Here is a 17,250-nt window from a genome sequence, read left to right as displayed (position 1 = left end):
AGATCTTTTGGTCTAGTAGTAGGGGCAGCCAGTGGGACAGGAAAGAGGACAATCACAAGGGTCAAGTACTATGACCAACACCAGTATTTCCTCAAGTGCACGAAATCTGGGGAGTTCTTAGCAGATGGAGCAGCATAGACAGGATGAGGAGGAGCTAGCAGAACCTCCCACAACTAGTGATAGATCCAACAAAGAGATTCCTTAGACATTAAGAGATGCATAGGAGTTTATTATAATGCCTAGGATGAGCAAGAGATAGCACAGACATCCTGACTGGTACCAAGCATTGGTGGCTTAGGTTGCAGAACCTTCCAGCTTTCAAGAGGCCGCACAACATCATGTGTGGGTAGATTCCATGGTAGAAGAGTATAACTCTATCATGAAGAATGATGTTTGGGAGGTAGTGCCAAGGCCAGAAGATAGATCAATTGTAGGTTCAAGATGGATCTATAATATCAAATATGCAACAAATGACAATGTGGAAAAGTACAAGGCTAGGTTCGTTGCAAAGGGGTATGCACAAAAAGAAGGGATAGGTTATGATGAGACCTTTGCCCCAGTTGGTAGATACACTTCTATCCGGTCAGTTATATCTCTAGCAGCTCGGATGGGATGGCATATTCACCAGATGGACTTCAAGACAACCTTCTTAAACGGGGTGATAGAGGAAGAGTGTATATAGAATAGCTAGAGGGCTTTGAGACTCATGAGAGGCGCACACATGTATGAAAATTAAAGAAATATCTATATGGACTCAAGCAAGATCTGAGGGCATGGTATGGTAGAATTGGCACCTACTTGTAGTAGATGGGATTTGTCAAGAGTGACGCAGATCCCAACCTTTACTATTTGATGGTAGAGGATGAGCCCCTCATTCGAATGATCTTGTTTTGAAAAGATCATCAGGGATCATAGAGTATTGAAAGAGGAACCTTCCAGCAAAATTTTACATGAAAGATTTGGGGTTGATGCACTATTTCCTAGGATTGGAAATGTGGTAAAAGGATGGGGATATCTTCCTTGGGCAAGGAAGATATGCTACATATATTCTGAAGAGTTTCATAATTTAGGATTTCAAACCCATGACTATGCCCATGATTACAAACTGGAAGAAGATAAACACATCAAACGATAAGGATGTCGAACCCACCTTGTATAGACAGCTCATTGGGTCTCTCATGTATCTGGTCAAAACTAGGCCATATATCTGCTTCAAAGTCAATACACTTAGTCAGTTCATGGTAGAACCAGAAAGGGTACATTAGGCAGAAACAAGGCATATTTTGAGGTATATTCACGGCACAGTCGAGTATGGGTTGAAATATACTGGAGGAAATGACATCATACTTTGAGGGTACATAGATGCATATTTTGAAGGCAGTTCAGTGAACAAGAAAAGTACCTTCGGGTACTGCTTCAATTTTGGACCAGGGATGGTTTATTAGTGTAGCATGAAGTAAAATTCAGTAGCACTGAACTTTGCAGAAGCAGAGTATATGACAACCAATAGAACTACGTGTGAAGCTATATGGCTTTAGAAGCTTCTAGTAAACTTGTTCAGACATAGGATGGAGGCAACCAGTGTTTATTGTGATATTCAGAGTTGAATAAAACTCTCTAAAAATCTTGTGTTTCATGACAGGTCGAAGCACATCGATATTCGATGTCACTTCATCGTAGATTGTGTACAACATGGAGCAATCTAGATACAATATGTTCCCACAGAAGAGCAGGTTGCAGACATACTCATGAAAGATTTAGGGAGAACTAAGTTCATATATTTTAGAGAACAAATGGGTATGGTGGAGAACCCATTTCAGTAGCAAGGACAGGCTACTTTGGATGCCTTTCAATTGCAGATGTTGTTGTTGCAGCAACAACAGAAGAGAGAGAGTTGGAGTGCATAAGCAGTGTTGGCAGTAGTTTAGCAGGGTAAAAAACAACACAGATGCAACGTATATTAGAGTTGCACAGTGATTGGTGGGAAGTATAGCTAGACATCAACAACATGACAAGAGATGATACAAAGACAGGGTGTGCTATAGGGTGAGCAGTAGCACTAGAACACATTCCTCGCTAAGAGGGAGTTTTAGTTTTTGTATCATCAAATGTGTTCTAGCATTGAAATTTTATGGAGAGTCACGAATACATGAGATCTCCAAAACCCAAAAATCATTTTTGGATATTCCAGCTAGAACTGTCTCAATTAGATTATTAACCTATTTTTAAATATTTCGTAAGTCTAAACTTAGGGAATATGGGTTTTTAATCAGTATTAATTGAGAGAAGGAGAGAATCATATAGAAACCCACACGGATCAATCCGAAGATGATCCTCGCCATTGATTAAGTTTTAATCTTGGTTGTTGGTGCTCTAACAAAGGATTATAAGAGGAGGTCGATGTGGTGATGGAGAAATCATCTAGTGCAGATACTCATTTTCCCAGGAAATTCGATTTTCTCAAAAGTAGTAGCTCAATAGAGAAGATAGAGCCAAAGGGTGAGCGATAGGTGGAAGAGGAGGGCAGTATCATTCCAAGAGAAATATTTCTAGATCTCGAAAGAGGAAAGGGAAGGAATATCCAAATATACAGAGGGCAAATGTAAGCTCTACGCAAAGGGTGATGCGGGAAACTTAGCGTAGAGGCTAAGGAAACGATTTCAGAGGCAGAAAATAGTTGTGGGGTGAGAGAAAATTCTCACGATACTTTTGCCAGTATTTTCCTTATATTAGATTGTCAGCTTCACATCTAAATCATTATACTCAGAATTGTTTTTGAATATTAATAATAAAACCTTCATCTGCTGCATCGGTTTTCCCAAGTGTTTTTCTGAGGACAATTGTCCAAAAATAACCCTGTCAAAATTATTGTGCGTGTGCTAAATTTTCTCAGTTTCTAGTATTTTCATTTCTACAGTATTTTTATGGTGATACTTGCAGCCGTGATTTTATTCATTATTTGTCATAGAAAATAATCTGCAGAATTAATTTTTGAGTTAAAAGAATAATTTTCAGTAGCTGCAATAGATAAAAATTCACATGGTATCAGAGATTCATTGATCAGTTGGAGAACTTAGAAGAGAAAAGAAGGAATTTCGTTGCTCAGTGTGGGGATCAGGAAGAAATTCTCAAGTAGTAGCGCAGTATTCTTGTCAGAAGGTTGAATTACTTGAGGAAGACTGATTTTTCTGAGAGAGGAGAAAAAAATATGATTTTTCCTGAACATGTGATTCCAGAGGTAGAGGGAGCAGCTCATATTTTCTTGTTGAGTAGATCTCTAGCTAGACGCAGAGGGTTTTTGCAGCAGTTCAACAGAGTGGAGCCAACATTAGGGTGGAAAAGAGGAATAACACACTATAGCCATGGAAAGAAGTAACATTCAGGAGACTTAAAATTTTTCTTCTAGATTGGAGGATGAATTTGTTTGCTTAGAAGGATCAGCTTCACAAGGATTCTAGTATATAGACAATGGAGCATCAACTCACATGACAAGGGTTAGAGAATATTTCTCTAGCTATGAAGAAGAGAAGATGGACTTCGATATTACTATGGGAAAAAAATGAAATGTACTCCAGTAGGGATAGGTACCATAGATTTTATGGGGAATCAGGACCAAGCACCAGCACTACAAATGTATTGCATGTGTGATAGGAAAGAAAGTGTAAGTCAAACACCCGAGTTGGAAAAAGGTAAGACAGATTGGAGTTCAAAGTAACAGATTGTACTAGTTACAAATCGACTCTCCAGTGGCACTAATAGGTAGTAGCAGTGGCAGTGGGAAGGAGTTGAATCAGTTAGGGCATAGGAGAATGGGACAGATACACTATGGAGCACATAGAATGCTCAAGGAAACAATAACAGGGGTTCCAGAACTTGGCACAGAACATAATGATGTGTGCAAAGGATGCGTACTTAGGGAGTATGCTAAGGAAACATTTCCAAGAAGTGACAATAAAGCTGATGGGGTATTAGGCCTTATACACTCATATATTTGTGGCTGGATGTCCACTAGATCTCTCAATGGTGCTGAATATTTTGTCACCTTTATTGATGATCATTCTCGGAAAACCTGGATCTACTTCTTGAAGACCAAGGTTGAGATCTTCGATCATTTCAGAGAGTTTAAAGCTCTGACAAAGAATGTGACATGGAAGAAGATCAAGGTGATTCACTCAAATAATGGTGGAGAATATATTGATGAAGACTTCACAGATTTTTGTGTGAAGGAAGGCATCAAGAGAGAATGGACAACTCCATATAATCCATAGAGAAATGGTGTAGTGGAGTGGAAAAATAGAACCATTGTTGGAGCTGCAAAGGCTATGTTGTATGACCAGGGTCTACCAAGATTTATATGAATAGAAGCATCTAACACAATAGTGTATATTTAGAATAGGACTCCTCATAGAGCATTGGGGAAGAAATGTCAGAAGAAGTCTTCACAAGGAAAAATCCAGAAGTGAGCCACCTTATAATTTTTGGCAGCGTTTCTTATTACCACGTGTCATATGATAAACATGTTGTTAGTGATTTAAATTTCACCTCAGGCTGAGAAAGGTAAACCTCAAGGCAACATCAAACCATTTAGCCTCGTAGCTAGCCCTACTGGGCAGGAGAAGGCTCTCTCCAGTCTATCTCGTAAAATATTCAATAGATGAGATGACCAATGAGGTAACACTGATATTAGGCTAGTAAAATGATCAAAGAGTTTGATTTGGGGTTTTTTGGGTTTTTGGTGGCAAATTGAGGAGAGGGCAATTTTGGGTGCGGGGATTGGACACAGTTTCTGCAGGGGGTTCCTTGGGGCGAGGTAGGAGACAGCGTTGATGCATTTAACTGAGGTGGATGGCCAGGAATGAAAGATAAAGAGCTAAAGAGAGCAAACAATAACTTTGAATTCTCTTTAGACAGAAGAAAACATTGAAATTAAACAAACTTAAAAGCAGAGCATGGCAGGCATGAATTCTTACTTTAACACTTCATTTGTTTAATGTGCAGAAGTAAAAGAAAGGAAATGAATCACATAACAAGCTTACAAGTACATTGAGAAGCACACCATCAACACATGAGTCCACAAGAATCGCAAAGAGGACTGCAAAATCCTGGTCTTCCTTAGCCAAAAATTGCAGAGATACAGTGAATAATACAATGAAAGCTTATCCCTCAAGGGTCCAACCATGAAAATGAGCAAGAAAGTACATAATATAGATGATCTAACCTCTTTCCCTGACTCCATGGGTCGAGCTCACTATCCTAGGAGCTGTTTCAACCACTTCTAAACTAAGCACTACAAACTAGGCAGTCAAAACAACTTGCCTCTATAAACTTGGAAACCAATTCATTCATTTAATATTTACCCTTTACATGAATGAATCTTCTAGAAGTGTTACATAAGAGTAAAAGTGTCTAAAAAGTACAATAATTACATCAAATTACAACAAATAGGATCACATTTCATCCCAAAAAGTCAAACTGGGTCAAACTGTGCTTTTCCGAGCTGTACAGTGCATTTCTGGACAAAACTGCCTGATAGGTCGCGCGCCCCTGCCTGACGGGTCGTGTGCCTTTGGAGCCATGTTTGGGGCACTAGCAGGTAGCCAAATTGAGCAAAAGTGGGCTTGTTAGAAAGTTCTGTGAGTCTACTTTCCAACCCAACTGGAATTTTTGAATTTGGAGTTCATTTGCCCTGTCAAAAATCAAATCTCCCAAGACTGCTTTCTGCAATTCAAAAAAGTGGCAGAAAGTCATTTTTTGCTAGTTTTTTGACTTTCTGGAGGCCCGAAACTTCACCAAATCTCAAGTCCATCCATGAGCATGTGTAACTTTGCATGAAAAATCTGGAAATGTTGAGTTTTTGTCAAATGGAGTTGCCATGATGAAGGGTCGCGCGGGGGGTGAGACCCGTTAATGGGAAAAACCTGCAAATTGCCTGAAAATGCCAAAATTCACCCAAAATTCTCAAAATTTCTTGGTATTTGTGCTGTGGATAGGCTATTTAGTTCCATGCTCAGTCAAAGAGGCTTTGACCAAAATTTGGAGTGGATCGGGCCTTTTCCGTCGTTTTAGTGCCTTGGCCAACCTCCTTGGATCCGACGATTGTAATTTTGACATTTCTCTAACACCATGACACCTGTGCAAAAAGTGAAGGAGTTTTTCTTCTTTGGCATGTTGTGGACAAAAACCTCTCTCAGTTTTTCAAAATTCATCTTTGATTGCTCTGAAACATCATTTGAGTGAAACTTTCCCTGATGTGTGAAACAAGGAATTTTGTCGAAATGAAGCGAAATGAAGGGGATAAGGGGCTTCTAAATTCTTGGGGAAATTTTTGGAAGTAGGGAGGGATGTTAGGAAGTAGGGGAAAGTGGAATCTCAGGGATTGAGTGAGGGGAAGGGGTCCAAAAGGGCAAAACACAGGCCAAACCTAGAAAATTGCCAAGTTGTAGCTAGAAACTAGGGTTTGTGCAAAAATGAGGAATTTGGCGGATCTAAGGGATGGGAAGTGTTTGATAAGGTACTTTAAGGATAGGGGAAGGTGTATGAACATCTAGATACAAGTTTTGCTAATGATTTGACCGTCCACGAGAAATCGCCTTCAAAACCCTAGGAGAGGGAAACGACCTTGCCTGGGCACAACTGAAGCATGAACAAGGTGTAAAATGACCCAATGGAATCTAATATGATGATGAAAACCCTCTGAATGATGATACACTCAGCTGAATGATGACATGGACTGACATTTGGACAACTTTAAGCCCAAAAGCATAATGGAGACTTTTACTTGCAAATGAAGACCTTTAAAAATACAATCATGATCTTCTTGAACTATAGCAAGCAATAATTTTTCATGATGGAGGGCCTACCTTGCAAAATTTGGCAATTTGTGGCTCCTTGGTGAATTTGCAGGCGGTTTTACAAAGAGGGCGTTGACGGGTCGCGCGCCTCTCGCGTGCCTCTGACGGGTCGTGCCCGTTATAATTTTGCACTAGCGGAGGTGCCCTGACGGGTCGCGCGCCTCTGACGGGTCGCGCGCCTGATGGGTCGCGCGCCTGGTTCAACGGGTCGCGTGCCTCCCAAACTCACTGAATTCACTCAAACGCTCTTGCAACTGATTTCTCTATCACTTGGATGCATAATGGAGCTTGATGGAGGGAAATAGAGCCTTTATAGCCTTGCTTTGAATAAATTTCATGTCACAAACCACTTTCTAGTGTTTTTCCATGACACTTTTTAAACTTTGAATGCTGTTGTCTTTTTGGTTTCCTTTTGTCCTGAAATTGATTGATTTTGATGTTTTCCTTGATAATATTTTGCAGGGATAGCTTCTGAGGGATCTTGGCAAGGGAGCCAGGGTTACATGCTGTCCTTTGAATCATTTTGAATTTTTACAAAATTTTGTGAAATGACCTTGGCTTTAAAAACAAGGTTTTTAAATCCAAGGTAAAAATTAGCTGTACAAGATGAAATCTTTTAAAGAAACACTTTGAAAATCATCCCTCTGGCTAGCTGGGCACTTATTGACCTTTCAGAGACATGAATTTGTAAATAAACTTGACCAAAACCCTAGACCTAGGAATTTGACCTCAAGACAAGACAAACAACTTTGAAATAGTTTAATGACTAAAACAACCTGATCCAGCAGTGCCAAGAGGGGAATAAAATACCAGCTCCTCCATCAGGGTTATGGCATGCCTAATGGAATGCAAGACACTGATGAGACACCTACTTATGCAAATGCAAAGAGCTTTGATCGCTGATGGAGGGCTACTAGACCGACTCTAACATTGGCTCCAATGGGGATGATAGCTCCTTGGAGGTGCCAAGAACCGCAGACCTCTGGGAGAGCAGACCAGTGCCTCATAATCATTGGGCAATGGAGTCAAAAACTCAAGCTGAAATGCATGACTGAAAACTGATGACTTGACAACACAAATTGACTCTCACTCAACTAAAAATTGACTCAACACTTAAACACAATCGACAAACTGAAAATGATGCTCAAAAGGGAGCTTATTCATCACAACCTACTCTAACAATTTCATTCATCACCTGATCAAGTGAAATGAAACAACCAATGCAACCAAGTAAGTATCCCGTCTGTTGGTTGAATTCTCCACAAGTTCTCGCTTATGAATAACAAGAGAGAACTACTGAAAGGCAACTCCCATGACAACTTAGAAACAGATCCGTTGAAAGATATGAATTCTCTATCCACCTCCAAAAACACTGCATAAGGATCTTGAAATTCAAGCACACTGGAACTTAGCTCATCCAATGGATTACTTCTCTTTCCCTTATACCATGAATGCAAATTGTGATCTGAACCTTGTGACGAGACCTCTGCTGAAAATAAGAAAGAAACTGGCTGCCGGATCAAATTCATATCAGCACATGTTTCAAGCTCACATGTGGTCAATGGAGAAAGACTTTGACTGCAAACCTCATCCAAAACATCAGCTATTGGATCATGAAAAACTTGAAAAGACTGCTGTAATGTATCCATTGAAAATGCATGACATCCAATAGTTGTTCATCTTGTTCTTGAGAGATTTTACGAGAATTCTGCCTTATAAACTGAAATGCTTCGAAACAAAAGGGTATAGAATCTTCCTGCATCATCACATCATTTATTTCGTCTTCCACAACTTCATCTGTAATCTGTCCTTCAATTTCATTTGGTGGCTGTAAATCTGATACTACAGGCTGCTCAAGAATTTTGTTATCTGTCTCATCCTCAACATTAACACTGAGAAATTGCTGATTTGTGATAGGCTGTTCATTTGAAGATTTACTATGCAATCTACCCTTCAAAAACTGAAATGATTCAAAACAGAATGGTACGGAGTCACCTTGAATCATTAAATCATGTGTGTCCACTTCCAAGTCTTCAGCTACAACTTGACAATCAATGGCTTCCGGGGGTTGCAAATCTGAATATGTAAAGTCTTGAACAAAATTTCCTTTGCTCTCAAGATGATTCAAATCAAGACTTGTTGACATTTGATTTCTGATTGCATGGTAGTTATCTCTGATGAACTGAAACGAATCAAAACAAAAAGGCAAAGATCCTTCACTTACTTCAAACTTTGCTGCACTTTCCTCGTCAATGTCATAGCTGATATGTGATGGCTGAACATTGTATTCAAGCTACTGAAAATGAACTTTTTCCTCCCACAAACTAGCTGTTGATTTGTCTGCAAGATTAGCTTCTGTTTGGAGAACATAATCATCATCATACTGATCAAACTGAGGCAAATCATCGGTATAAAACATATCATCAAGCATGCAGGTCATATCAACAGATCTCTCTTCTCCAAGATGATTAATAAGACAGTCATCATCAGATCTATAACAACTAGGATGAGAAACAAAATGTTTTGGATCAGCAACTTGTTCTTCTTCAATCAGCACGTCATGAGTTTGAACATCATAAGAATTTCTTGCGGTGACCTTCTCCATCATCTTTTCCACTGCACTTACCAAAATGTCAAGCTTTACCTCTAGAGATGTTGATTCTTCTGGATCTATGTTTCTCATCTCTTCTTCTTTCAACCTTGCCCTTCGGATCAGCAAATGAGCTTCTACATTTACTGCACTGTTTTGCATCTCATGAAGTGTTGCAATATCCCTTTCTCTCAGCTGAAACTCCATCTCTGGATCAAAGGCACCCGGATAGTGCAAGAGAGCAGATCTAGGAGAAGGTCTAATATCAACTGGCATCGAATAATAAACTTGGTTAAATCTGGCTGAAAACTGTTGTACTGTCTCCCCTGGCATTCTTTTCAACTGGTTATACTCTTCTACAATCAAGAAAAGGTTCTGCCCGATCATCCACCTGTCGAAAAAAACTTTGACAAACTGCTGGAAATCTGAAATGCTTGCATCAGGCAGGGCTTTGAACCAACTCTTCACTTTGGCTTGCAAAGAAAGAGAAAAGAGCCTAATACTGACATCTTCTTCATTAACTTCAAAAAGATCTAGAAAATTCTCAAAATTCTGCACATGTTGCTCAGCGTTGACATTCTTACATTCACCATCAAACCTCGGCAAGTATAGATCATAATTTTTGGGGAAAGCATGGAGAACAGAAGGTAAAACAAGAGGTTTATACCGATCTGGAATTTTACAAGGTGTAGGGGTATGTACAGCAGGTATAGAATCGATCTTGTTCTTTTGAGGCTCATCAATTTGAAGATGGTCATCACAAGATTTAGAAGAAAGGTCTTGATCAAGCTCAAAGGTATGCAAATCTTTGGTATTCACAATCCTCAAAGGGAAAGAATCAACTGCAGGCCGAGGATCTCTTTTCAAATACAATATACTTTGCAAAGCCTTCTTGACATTCTTGAGAAAAGAGAAGAAATAATTTATGACAAAGAACAAAATGTCTTGGATGAAATTCCAACTTGAATACCTGGTCTATCCATGTTGTCCTTTCATTTTTTTGTTGGTCGGGATCATCCTCCAGTGGAGTCTTTGGATCTGATCTCGAAAATGATTTAGAGTCGCCAAGTGAATGATTTCAGCCTTTCAAGTGTTTGATCGTTGTCCACTATCAACAATCATATCTGAACTTGATACATGTACTGGGGTAAAATGCAAATGAAGTGCTGTATTCACAAGCTCACGGAGATTGACTGAAGCAGCGTTTATCTACTTCCGCTTATGCAAAGCAAAAGAGTTTCGAAGGCTACCTGGCATAACTTCAGGCTCCGTCTAAGACTTATGAAACAAACACATCAATCCACAGACAAGTTTGTTCTCCCCAGTATGGTCACCAGTATGTTAGCGCTTGAAATTTCACCTCAGGCTGAGAAAGGTAAACCTCAAGGCAACATCAAACCATTTAGCCTCGTAGCTAGCCCTACGGGGCAGGAGAAGGCTCTCTCCAGTCTATCTCGTAAAATCTTCAATAGATGAGATGACCAATGAGGTAACACTGATATTAGGCTATTAAACTGATCAAAGAGTTTGATTTGGGGTTTTTTGGGTTTTTGGTGGCAAATTGAGGAGAGGGCAATTTTGGGTGCGGGGATTGGACACAGTTTCTGCAGGGGGTTCCTTGGGGCGAGGTAGGAGACCGCGTTGATGCCTTTAACTGAGGTGGATGGTCAGGAATGAAAGATAAAGAGCTAAAGAGAGCAAACAATAACTTTGAATTCTCTTTAGACAGAAGAAAACATTGAAATTAAACAAACTTAAAAGCAGAGCATGGCAGGCATGAATTCTTACTTTAACACTTCATTTGTTTAATGTGCAGAAGTAAAAGAAAGGAAATGAATCACATAACAAGCTTACAAGTACATTGAGAAGCACACCATCAACACATGAGTCCACAAGAATCCCAAAGAGGACTGCAAAATCCTGGTCTTCCTTAGCTAAAAATTGCAGAGATACAGTGAATAATACAATGAAAGCTTATCCCTCAAGGGTCCAACCATGAAAATGAGCAAGAAAGTACATAATATAGATGATCTAACCTCTTTCCCTGCCTCCATGGGTTGAGCTCACTATCCTAGGAGCTGTTTCAACCACTTCTAAACTAAGCACTACAAACTAGGCAGTCAAAACAACTTGCCTCTATAAACTTGGAAACCAATTCATTCATTTAATATTTACCCTTTACATGAATGAATCTTCTAGAAGTGTTACATAAGAGTAAAAGTGTCTAAAAAGTACAATAATTACATCAAATTACAACAAAGAGGATCACATTTCATCCCAAAAAGTCAAACTGGGTCAAACTGTGCTTTTCCGAGCTGTACAGTGCATTTCTGGACAAAACTGCCTGACAGGTCGCGCGCCCCTGCCTGACGGGTCGCGCGCCTTTGGAGCCATGTTTGTGGCACTTGCAGGTAGCCAAATTGAGAAACAGTGGGCTTGTTGGAAAGGTCTGTGAGTCTATTTTACAACCCAACTGGAATTTTGAATTTGGAGTTTATTTTCCCTGTCAAAAATCAAATCTCCCAAGACTTCTTTCTGCAATTCAAAAAAGTGGCAGAAAGTCATTTTTTGCTAGTTTTTTGACTTTCTGGAGGCCCAAAACTTCACCGAATCTCAAGTCCATCCATGAGCATGTGTAAATTTGCATGAAAAATCTGGAAATGCTGAGTCTTTGTCAAATGGAGTTGCCATGATGAAGGGTCGTGCGGGGGGTGAGACCCGTTAATGGGAAAAACCTGCAAATTGCCTGAAAATGCCAAAATTCACCCAAAATTGTCAAAATTTCTTGGGATTTGTGCTGTGGATAGGCTATTTAGTGTCATGCTCAGTCAAAGAGGCTTTGACCAAAATTTGGAGTGGATCGGGCCTTTTCCGTCATTTTAGTGCCTTGGCCAACCTCCTTGGATCTAACGATTGTAATTTTGACATTTCTCTAAAACCATGACACCTGTACAAAAAGTGAAGGAGGTTTTTCTTCTTTGGCATGTTGTGGACAAAAACCTCTCTCAGTTTTGCAAAATGCATCTTTGATTGCTCTGAAACATCATTTGAGTGAAACTTGCCCTGATGTGTGAAACAAGGGATTTTGTCGAAATGAAGCGAAATGAAGGGGATAAGGGGCTTCTAAATTCTTGGGGAAATTTTTGGAAGTAGGGAGGGATGTTAGGAAGTAGGGGAAAGTGGAATCTCAGGGATTGAGTGAGGGGAAGGGGTCCAAAAGGGCAAAACACAGGCCAAACCTAGAAAATTGCCAGGTTGTAGCTAGAAACTAGGGTTTGTGCAAAAATGAGGAATTTGGCGGATCTAAGGGATGGGAAGTGTTTGATAAGGTACTTTAAGGATAGGGGAAGGTGTATGAACATCTGGATACAAGTTTTGCTAATGATTTGACCGTCCACGAGAAATCGCCTTCAAAACCCTAGGAGAGGGAAATGACCTTGCCTGGGCACAACTGAAGCATGAACAAGGTGTAAAATGACCCAATGGAATCTAATATGATGATGAAAACCCTCTGAATGATGATACACTCAGCTGAATGATGACATGGACTGACATTTGGACAACTTTAAGCCCAAAAGCACAATGGAGACTTTTACTTGCAAATGAAGACCTTTAGAAATACAATCATGATCTTCTTGAACTGTAGCAAGCAATAATTTTTCATGATGGAGGGCCTACCTTGCAAAATTTGGCAATTTGTGGCTCCTTGGTGAATTTGCAGGTGGTTTTACAAAGAGGGCGTTGACGGGTCGCGCGCCTCACCCAACGGGTCGCGCACCTCTGACGGGTCGCGCGCCTCTAACGGGTCGCGCCCGTTATAATTTTGCACTGGCGGAGGTGCCCTGACGGGTCGCGCGTCTCTGACGGGTCGCGCGCCTGGTTCAACGGGTCGCGCGCCTCCCAAACTCACTGAATTCACTCAAATTCTCTTGCAACTGATTTCTCTATCACTTGGATGCATAATGGAGCTTGATGGAGGGAAATAGAGCCTTTATAGCCTTGCTTTGAATAAATTTCATATCACAACCCACTTTCTAATGTTTTTCCATGACACTTTTTAAACTTTGAATGCTGTTGTCTTTTTGGTTTCCTTTTGTCCTGAAATTGATTGATTTGATGTTTTCCTTGATAATATTTTGCAGGGATAGCTTCTGAGGGATCTTGGCAAGGGAGCCAGGGTTACATGCTGTCCTTTGAATCATTTTGAATTTTTACAAAATTTTGTGAAATGACCTTGGCTTTAAAAACAAGGTTTTTAAATCCAAGGTAAAAATTAGCTGTACAAGATGAAACCTTTTAAAGAAACTCTTTGAAAATCATCCCTTTGGCTAGCTGGGCACTTATTGACCTTTCAGAGACATGACTTTGTAAATAAACTTGACCAAAACCCTAGACCTAGGAATTTGACCTCAAGACAAGACAAACAACTTTGAAATAGTTTAATGACTAAAACAACCTGATCCAGCAGTGCCAAGAGGGGAATAAAATACCAGCTCCTCCATCAGGGTTATGGCATGCCTAATGGAATGCAAGACACTGATGAGACACCTACTTATGCAAATGCAAAGAGCTTTGATCGCTGATGGAGGGCTAATAGACCGACTCTAACACATGCCAAACTATATCAGACTATAGAGAAGAGGTTCTTCATTGGGTACAACGAATCCTCAAAGGCATTCATAATCTACATTCCTAGAAATAGGAGAATTGTAATAAGGAAAGACGTGAATTTCATGGAGGATTGAGCTTTTAGGAGGTCTCATGAGATGCCTGCAGGTGATCAGAATCATTCAGCATAAGCTCCTTTGGTCCAGCAATAGGGGCAGCCATAGGGGTTGCCAATGGGATAGGAAGGAGGATAGCCTCAAGGGTCAAGTATTGGGACCAACACAAGTATTTCCTTAGGTTTAGGAAATCTATGGATTTCTCAACAGATGTAGCAGCAGAGACAGGATGAGGAGGAGATGGCAGAACCTCCCATGACTAGTGGTCGATCCAGCAAATAGGTTCGTCATATATTATGACATGCAGAGGTGTTTATTAGAAATCCTATGACAAGAAAGAGGCAACACAGATAGCCTGGCAGGTACCAAGCATTGATGGCTCAGGTTGCAAAACCTTCCAACTTTCAGGAGGCTGCATAGCATCAGGCGTGGGTAGCTTCCATGGTAGAAGAGTATAGCTCCATCATGACGAATGATGTTTGGGAGGTAGTGTCAAGGCCAATAGATAGATTAGCTGTAGGTTCGAGATGGATTTATAAGTTCAAATATGCGGTAGACGACAGTATGAAAAAGTACAAGGCTAGGTTCGTGGCAAAGGGGTATGCACAAAATGAAGGGATAGATTATGAGGAGGCCTTCACCCCAGTTGTTAGATACACTTCTATCTGGTTAGTTATATCTCTAGCAGCTCAGATGGGATGGAAGACTCACTAGATGGACGTTAATACAACCTTCTTGAATGGAGTGATAGATGAAGAAGTGTAAATAGAACAACTAGAGGACTTCAAGACTCATAAGAGGTGCAAACAAGTGTGCACATTGAAGAAAGCTCTATACAGACTCAAGCAGGCTCCCAAGGCATGGTATGGTAGAATTGAAACCTACTTGCAGCAGATGGGATTTGTCAAGTGTGATGCAGATCCCAACCTTTACTATTTGATGGTAGAGGATGAGCCTCTCATTCTAGTTTTGTATGTGGATGACCTCTTTTTGAGAAGATCATTGGGGATCATAGACGATTGCAAGAGGAACCTAGAAGCAGAATTTGACATGAAGGATTTGGGGTTGATGCACTATTTCTGAGGTTTGGAAGTGTGGCAGAAGGATGGGGATATCTTTCTTGGGCAAGGAAGATACGCTACAGATATTCTGAAGAGCTTTAGAATGCAGGATTGCAAACCCATGTCTACACCCATGATTACCAACTGGAAGATTATAGATGCATCAGATGACAAGGATGTCAACCCCACCTTGTATAGATAGCTCATTGGGTCTCTCATGTATTTAGTCAACACTAGGAAAGATATTTGCTTAGCAATCGATACCCTTAGTCAGTTCATGGTGGAATGGAAAAAGGCACAATGGGTATCAGCGAGGCATATTTTGAGGTATATTTGAAACACAATCAAGTATGGGTTGAAATATACTCAAGGAAATGACATCAAACTTTGTGGGTACATAAATGCATATTGGGTAGGTAGTTCAGTGGATAGGAAAAGTACATCTGGGTACTGCTTTAGTGTTGGATCAGGGATGGTTTATTGGTGTAGCAGGAAGTAGAAGTCAGTAGCACTAAGCTTTGTAGAAGCAGAGTATATGGCAACCATCAAAACTACATGTGAAGCTATATGGCTTTAGAAGCTGCTAGTAAGCTTGTTCAGGCAGAGGATGGAGGAAACAAGTGTCTATTGTGATAATCAGAGTTGCATAAAGCTCTCTCAAAATCTTGTGTTTCATGATAGGTTGAAGCACATTAATATTCAATGTCACTTCATCAGATATTGTGTACAACATGGAGTAGTCTAGCTACAATATGTTCCCATAGAAGAGCAAGTTGTAGACATACTCATGAAATCTCTAGGGAGAGCTAAGTTCATCTATTTTAGATAAAATATGGGTATGGTAGATAACTTGTTTTAGTAACAAGGATAGGTTATTTTGGATGACTTTCAGTTGCAGCAACAACATATGAGAGGGAGTTGTAGTGCAGAAGTAGTGTTGGCAGTGATTCAGCAAGGTCAACAACAACACAGATGCATCATATATCAGAGTTGCGTAGTGGTTGGTGGGAAGCATAGTCGGACATCAGCAGTATGATAGGAGATGATACAAAGACAGAGTGTGCTACAGGGTGAGAAGTAACACTAGAACATTCCTCGCTAAGAGAAAGTGCTATTTTTTGTTCCATCGGATTTGTTATAGCCTTGAAAGTTTGTGGAGAGGCTAGAATACATGAGGTATCTAAAATTGAGAAATCGTTTTTGGATATTCCACCTAGAAGTGTCTCAGTTAGATTATTAACCTATTTCTAAATATTTCCTAAGTCTAAACTTAGGGAATATGGTTAATTAATTAGTATTAAGTGAGATAAGGTTAGAATCATCTTGAAACTCACATGGATCGATCCAGAGATGATCCTAACCATTGATTAAGTTTTAATATTGATTATTGGTGCTCCAATAAAGGATTATTTTTATGCAACCAGCTCACGAAATAGAAGAAAGGGATAGATAAATGACTTCAAAAGTAGCCTCTTCGAGGGGGAAACCTCCTTTAAATTACATAAAATGAATAATTCTTGGATGATACAAATGAAAAGACCTCCTTTCTATTTATAGGAGTCTAAGGGGTCATAATATAATCAGAGCCGACATAACAATAATAATGTAAGGGCACAACAATAACAATAATGGGTTTCTATGAGGCACAATAATAACAATATGGGGACAACATGGGCACAACAATAACAATAAGGGGTACAATGAAAATAATAATAAGGGAATAGACTAGTATTATAGGGACCGAACATGCTCCTCTCCTTCAAAAAAGTGGTTTCCTCAACGCTTGAGTAGTTCTGGATGCTTCTGTACAAAATTCTCATCCTCCCATGTGGAATCTTCAGAAGGTAAGTTCTTCCACTTGATGAGATACTCTGAAATTGATCTATTCTATAGTTGTCAAGTTCTTGTTTCTGTGACTGCTTTAGGTTCCAATATGATTTTTCCTTCATCGTCAAGTTCTTGAAATATTGTTTGAACTGGGAGCTTGTCACTATAACCTTCTTTAAGCATGAAACATGGAAAAC

This window comes from Pinus tabuliformis, chromosome 2_2 (assembly GCF_031772625.1).
Source record: "Pinus tabuliformis cultivar Carrire ecotype Pingquan chromosome 2_2, CPIR1, whole genome shotgun sequence".
NCBI classification, from domain to species: domain Eukaryota; kingdom Viridiplantae; phylum Streptophyta; class Pinopsida; order Pinales; family Pinaceae; genus Pinus; species Pinus tabuliformis.
This window is presented reverse-complemented; position numbering follows the sequence as displayed.